We start from the raw sequence: 7,739 nt of genomic DNA, 5'->3' as shown, positions 1-7,739 counted from the left end.
GAAACGAAATAACTGTGTTGGGTATCACATCACATGGCTGTCAGAAATCTCGTGACCCAGTGTGAGAATAATAACAGAGTATCCCACGCCTCAGGGTTATTCAGTCAACATGTACAAGCAGAATGAAACAAATATTGTTCATAAATATTTACATTGTTAACTTGTAGGCTTTGTTCCCAAATAAAGAGCAAAGCTCTTAGTAATTATTCAGACCATAGGCCTAGGAAAGCATCCGTTGTCCATTCTTTGAGATCAAAATAAATGCTCCCTTACACAGTGCCCCATTATTCTCAATATAAAAGGCCTACAATATTTTGGCCAATACAGGTCCAAAATACTTTTGACATGTGTGTTGGAGTAGCATGGCACAAACAGTTGATGTTGCAGCATCAATGTCAGTTGAATTTGATGGTGTTGGCCCAGGTTGTGTCCTTTCATCATCCTGATCATACAACAAAGGTTGAGCCCAGTCGTGGTTCTACATTCTATGGCTCCCTGGGTGACCCCCCACTTCAGCGCCCCTCAACAAACAAATAAAAGCACCATTCTGCACTAACTGTCATTTTTATTCAGACATTTGGAACAGCACAAATAAATAATTAGAACAATTAGAACTATATAAATATTAAAACATATACAAAAATAAGACTCATAAATATCAAATAGAAGTAAACAAAGACAAATAGAAACAAATTTGTGTTGATTTGGCACTCGAGCATCAATACATTACCCATCCCCCAACACTGTCAACCAAGAGTCAAGACTAAACCAATTCACCTTGGTGGTGTGCAGACTGGTTTAACATTATTCTTAATGATTTAGCACAAACCAGAAAAAAATGCAACAATATGTCTGTGAAACTATATATTCACAGTATTATGAATGAATTGTGGTTTATTTGGTAGCATTTGACAGTGTGACGGATTTTACTAATTGCATTAGTATTGTACAAATTTAGAGGTGCGCTATTTGATAGATTCCCCCGCTCCCCCTACCTTGGGCTTCCAGTGGGGAGACCTGAAGTCAACCTACCCCCGCCCCCTCCCCATTTCATACTTATATGTGGGAGAACTTCCCAGGCAGTAAGTAGCCTGCCTAACTCACAAACTAGAATCAGAGCGCCCACTCCGACAAGGTTAATTGATCCACAGTCCTACACGATGACATGATATCATTGACGTGACGTGCAAATGAGCAATAGACAATAGATCGCGCAAATGTCAATTCCAATTATTTTTTGTGCGGGCGCCCGTGCAGCCCCCGGCAAGATGACGCCCTGGGCGGCTGCCCATGTCGCCTATACCTAAAACCACCGCTGGTTGTGCCTGTATTTAGTCTCTGGGCATTTTTCTTTTGTAATTAACCCTTTCCTCATTGCAATTCCTTTCCTACAACCCTCATGGTCAGTTGCATCATTTGGGGATTTAATTTAATTTTATTGTTCTAACAACTTAATTTTGTAGTTTCTGTTTAAATAATAACTCACATATTTTTTTAGCAACGCACATGCCAATCAATTTTCAACCATAGGCACACATAGGCCTGTATACACTGTTTTCAACCCATGCTATGATGGGTTAGTGGAAGAAAATAGTGGTATCCTTTCGAATGTCTTCAACAGGTTGGGGCAGATGCTGGTGGGAGGAGCTATAGGATTACGGGCTGATTATATTGTCTAGAATGGAATAAATGGAAAATAGTCAAACGTGGTTTCCATATGATTGATGTGTTCAATGCTGTTCCATTTATTCCATTCTAACCATTACAATGAGCCCATCCTCCTACAGCTCCTCCCACCAATGGCCACCGGGTTGTGGATAGCAGTGGAGGCTCCTCGGAGGAGGAAGGGGAGGACCGTCCTCCTCAGTGATTTTCAGAAATATGAAAATTGTAAAACATTAAAGTTATCAATTTTAGATAAAAGTACACTAAATATAATCACATCACCAAATAACTGATTAAAACATACTATTTTGCATTGAAGGTCTACAGTAGCCTCAACAGCACTCTGTAGGGTAGCACCTCCAATTTTTCTCTCAACCTGTGTGCACCTATGGTGTAAACTTTTGTGAAGGAAATTTTACTGTGTGAAGAAACAGTCTTGAAAAGGTTCATCTTGTCTTTGATTTCATAAACAATCCTTGGTTCCTGTCTTTGCCTGGTGAAGATATGAAGGGGGGGCGTCATTTCTTCCTCCTAAGGACCATCTGGCAGAATGCCCAGAAAATGTTCTTTAAGTTAAGATAGGAGACGGTGCCAGACATATGTAGGAACCAACCCCATGAACTATGCCCATGTAACGTGTCTGTAACCAGTATACAAGGGAACTAACAGGACTGCCTCGGTTGAGCTCCTGACCGACATGTGTACTTGGTGCATTGAGTTGGTTGGAATCTCCCCAGAGCGTTGACAAATAAACAATGGTTCATTTAAGATTGACTTCGAGTGTCCCTGTGTAAGAATTTCAACAATTTGAAACAATTTCATTCGTAGGCTAAGTTGTAGCAACCTCATGATGGGTATAGGGAAAATGAGTGTATCATGTAGTAGCCTAAACCTATCGCTGTTACAATGAACTGGGTGAATATGCAATATGCTGTAATAGAAATAAGGCCATGCTCATGAATAAAAAATGGAACTGACCGCCACTGGTGGATAGGGCAGTAAATAAAAAAGGTGCCACGAGTATAGTTCTTTTCAGTCATTATTATCAAAACACCATAACTGTTGCTGCTAATATTTTTTTTACATAAAATGTAAACGAACCACACACTTTTGAGGAGACAGAAGCTGGGAGGGAGTGGCTGAGGCTTAATCATTCTTCTTACGTAATATACTACATCCAGGACTACTCAGGGATGAAGAGAGAATGTGAACAACCCACATAGTACAATGACACCTGGTGACCAACCATGTGAGAGTACGTAGTCTAGCAATCAAATCAAATGGCAAAAAGGCTGCCATAGATGTTGGTCCCAGAAGTAGAGTATGTATATCTATATTCTTGACATTTTTCAATCAGAACTCTCTTCCGTTACCAGTCTTAGCTCTTTTGTGAATGTCAGCAATTCTTTTATTCCCTTGTACCTTTTGAATATACCGACCTATCCTGTCTTGTGGATTGATTTAATGGGACTGTCCAACACCAAAACACCAAATTCAACATGACCAAACATCATCGTAACATTAAATATTTAGTAGTCATTTTTACAGAAACATCAAAATGCTTAACAGGGACAATAAGATGTGCATAAGGGAAGTCGGGGGAACGGGCGCGAGATCAGTGGAAGAGGTCATGGAATGTGTCCATTTAGATTTTTCCAGGGAAACTTCCAGCTTCAATCTGATCGGCCCATTTTGCCAAATGGCGAGAGAGAAACTCAGTAAATGTCCCGTGGTAGAGAACACAATGACAGATAAAATATGACAATTGAGAAAGGAAGATTGGGGAGTTAATCTTGACATTTGTGACCAGCCACATCACCTTTAACCCTGCATTAACAAGCAAGTTTATTTTCTTCCACTGATGACTGGCACCACTGATTTGAATAGACGTCTCTTCAGCGGGTACATGATTGAAAGCGAATATACACTAGAGTGTTCAAAGCTAACTGTAAGGCAGTATGGTGCAGAGAGAACGAGTGAACGAGGGACACGGACCCAGCTCAACGGGCACAGGCTCTTGTAGACTCTCTGGTACCACTCACAGGGTGCAACATCCTGGCCTTTTGTCTGACAGAGCCTTGTTAGATCTGTGGAAGTCTGGACGGAGGAAGGGACATAGTGCTGACTAACAAAAATGCATATGAACGGACGAAGGGGATATTTTCATTAGTTTAGCCTTTACAGTGCCAGTGTTTTGCAGTTAATACGCGAGGATACTTCAAGTATTCAAGTTAGTAGGGGAACAGCAGTAGTCAGTAGCATTTTGAGTAGATGAGTGCTCATTATGGCCAGTGACAGTTGAAAATGTCTGTTGACAATTAAATGTCAGTTGACAATTAAGGTGTTCACATTGTACTTGGCTACATAATACAGAGGGAAGGTGAGGCCTTATACCGTGCACACTGCAAATTATGTTGTGTATTAATAATGGCCCAAATCAATCCAAAATGCGAATCACAAAGGACTAAAAAAATACTCAAAAGCAGGAGCCCATTAAGCATTCGGGTTAGGCCTAGAGTTAGGCTAATCCTAACAAAGCATTCCCACAGTTACCCGTATCAACCCAGCAAAACCATAGGAGCAAGTGAAACAAACCAAACAACTGAGCTGTCACCTATTGACATGAACCGACCTCTAGCTTTACCTGCTTTGGTTAAAGCTCAAGTTGAATTCAGCAAGTGCCATGGCAACCACCCAGAGTGGGCCTGGCCCAAGAAAACATGGAGACTATTATCATTGTAACTATTGGCTGAATTTAATGATAGCTATGTCATGGTGTTTTGATGATAATCAATGCTACAGACTTTCCTCGCAGCACCTCCATGATGATTGGAAATCTAGGCTAGTGGGACGGGAAGCTGGAGTGTCTATAGAAGTGTATGGAAAACAAAACTGTGCTGAACTTTCCTCACGTTCAACCTATCAGATAATAAACAAATCGACCAACCCTAGCCGAAGTTGATTCATTCTTCCAAAAACTTTATTTAAGCATACATTGGTTTAGCGAGGATAATAACTTTGCCTGTGAACGTATGAGGTGCCCGTGAGATGTATAAAAGTCTTTGAATATCCAGTTTGAATAAGGTCTATCGTTTGAAAGGAGAACAGCACCGAAGCCATATAGGCCTAGCCTAAGCAACTCTGTGTACGGCGCTGAATGGCAAAAAAATGTAGAACGTGTTGTGGTTATTACCCAGGTGATTCTGGAAGCAGTTTTGGGTCTGGTTAGTGTTGGGGAATCGGGCCTCAAAAGGAGTAGTTCTTGATTTACTCTTCGATTACGGCAGACATTTTGACTGATTTCAATCTGCAAAACATTCATACCAATCAAAACAATGATTTACACAAATCTCAACGAATTTCCATAATCACTCTATCGTATCAACCCTTACCCTAACCTTAAACCTTTTAGCTAACCCTTCCCCTAACCCTAACCTTTTAACCTAACTCCTAAACACAACCCTAACTCTAACCCCTAGCCTAGCTAACGTTATCCACTAGCTAGAATTCATAACATATCATACGTTTAGCATATTCGTAACATATTGTACGTTTCGCAAATTCATTACATATAATATGTATTGTAATTCGTAACATATCATTTGAAATGGGTGATGGACATCCACAAATTAATACATACCATATGAACCCTAACATGTCATACTAAATAGAATGTCTCAGATTTACATACATAATCATACAAAATGCTCTGAGACCAGGTTGTAATCACTTCGCTAGAGCTACGGCTAGAAGTTACTTTACTTTCCGTAGCAGGATAGGAGAGCAGTTTCCCTAACCCTTTTCCCAACCTTACACTAATTCTCCTAACCTGCTTCATTAATTATCCTAACCTGTTGCTTAACTTCTCCTAACCTGGTATGAAAAAGTCACTTCAGGTCGTAGCTGTATCGAGGTGGGATGTTTTTAGGGAATCTCAAACCAAGCTAATGCCGGAAACTTTTATTGTTTCCTCAATCAGATAAATAATATAAGTATATTTTGTATCTGAAACGCTGATGATAATAGTTGCTTTGTTTTAGGATTGTTTGAGCAGATTTGGGCTTTCTGGATTAAGAAGTTAAAGGGGCAATCTGCATTTTAAACAATAACAAAGGCACAACCCCTCCACTGTTTTTGTAAATGGATAAGGGATGGGGCTGGAGAAATGTTAGCAGTTTCAAATTGATAGACAGAGCTATGGATGCAAGGACGGACCATCTATTATGCAAGGACTGACCATCCATTATGCAGGTAAAATTAAGAATATGTGGTTTTCTAGAGCTTGTAAAAATGAGGTTAATGATTTAAGCTTATGTACTTTAGATGATAACCACATTTATTGTGTTCTTGCTTACAAATATCTGGGCATGTGGATAGACCATAAGTACTCTTTTATAAAGCATATTGATAAGTTAAGCTAAAATAACTGTCCAATGAAAATGTAATTCTTAACCAGTACCCAAATAATATTGTTGGCCCCAACTAAAACTTCTCAAATAGACGTTTTAAAAATGCTTGCTATCTCCTCATTGAGGATGATGTCAATGGCCAATCAGTCAATGGCCAATCAATGGTCTACTTGCATGAATATTTTATATAAATGTTATATGCCCTCACCATTCCGACACAGAAAAGCAGATTTGTAACATATTTAATGACCATTTTCTTGTAATGAAAACTATTTTACTCGTATTGGAATTCATTCTAAGTCATATTTCATAGAAATCTAGAAACACTGGACAGTTACTTTAAGAAACTGAGGATAAACATGCCCTTCTATAGAAATAGGTAATGACTATCACTAAATAGTAGAATGCAATGAACATTTCTTCCTGTTGCAGACTACGGTGACATAATTTACATAAAGGCAGTGTTTCCATAGTGCACTTAAATTTATCACGGGTGACAGGTTAGGCACTCATCACTACTTGCTCTATCAGTAAGTAGGTCTCTTTGACGTTGCGTCGAAAACTCCCACAATTCCTGACATCTTCCATAGAAGTACAGTTGAAGTTGGAAGTTTAGCCAAATACAATTAAACTCAGTTTTTCATAATTCCTGACATTTAATCAGAGTAAAAATTCCCTGTCTTAAGTCAGTTAGGATACCCACTTTATTTTAAGGTTTTGTTTCTTTCATCACATTCCCAGTGGGTCAGAAGTTTACATACACTCAATTAGTATTTGGTAGCATTGCCTTTAAATGGTTTAACTTGGGTCAAAGGTTTCGGGTAGCCTTCCACAAGCTTCCCACAATAAGTTGGGTGAATTCTGGCCCATTCTTCCTGACAGAGCTGGTGTAACTGAGTCAGATTTGTAGGCCTCCTTACTCGCACATGCTTTTTCAGTTCTGTCCACACATTTTCTATAGGATGGAGGCCAGGGCTTTGTGATGGCCACTCCAATACCTTGACTTTGTTGTCCTTAAGCCATTTTGCCACAACTTTGGAAGTATGCTTGGGGTCATTGTCCATTTTGAAGACCCATTTGCGACCAAGCTTTAACTTCCTGACTGATGTAGTGAGATGTTGCTTCAATATATCCACGTAATTTTCCCTTCCCATGATGCCATCTATTTTGTGAAGTGTACCAGTCTCTCCTGCAGCAATGCACCCCCACAACATGATGCTGCCACGCCCGTGCTTCACGGTTGGGATGGTGTTCTTCGGCTTGCAAGCCTCCCCCTTTTTCCTCCAAACACAACATTGGTCATTATGGCCAAAGAGTTCTATTTTTGTTTCATCAGACCAGAGGACATTTCTCCAAAAAGTACGATCTTTGTCCCCATGTGCAGTTGCAAACCGCAGTCTGCCTTTTTTTATGGTGGTTTTGGAGCAGTGGCTTCTTCCTTGCTGAGTGGCCTTTCAGGTTATGTCGATATAGGACTTGTTTTACTGTGGATATAGATACTTTTGTACCTGTTTCCTCCAACATCTTCACAAGGTCCTTTGCTGTTGTTCTGGGATCGATTTGCACTTTTCACACCAAAGTACGTTCATCTCTAGGAGACAGAACGCTTCTCCTTCCTGAGGAGTATGACGGCTGCGTGGTCCCATGGTGTTTATACTTGCATAC

The sequence above is a fragment of the Oncorhynchus nerka genome, linkage group LG4 (genome assembly GCF_034236695.1).
Source record: "Oncorhynchus nerka isolate Pitt River linkage group LG4, Oner_Uvic_2.0, whole genome shotgun sequence".
NCBI lineage: Eukaryota > Metazoa > Chordata > Actinopteri > Salmoniformes > Salmonidae > Oncorhynchus > Oncorhynchus nerka.
This window is presented reverse-complemented; position numbering follows the sequence as displayed.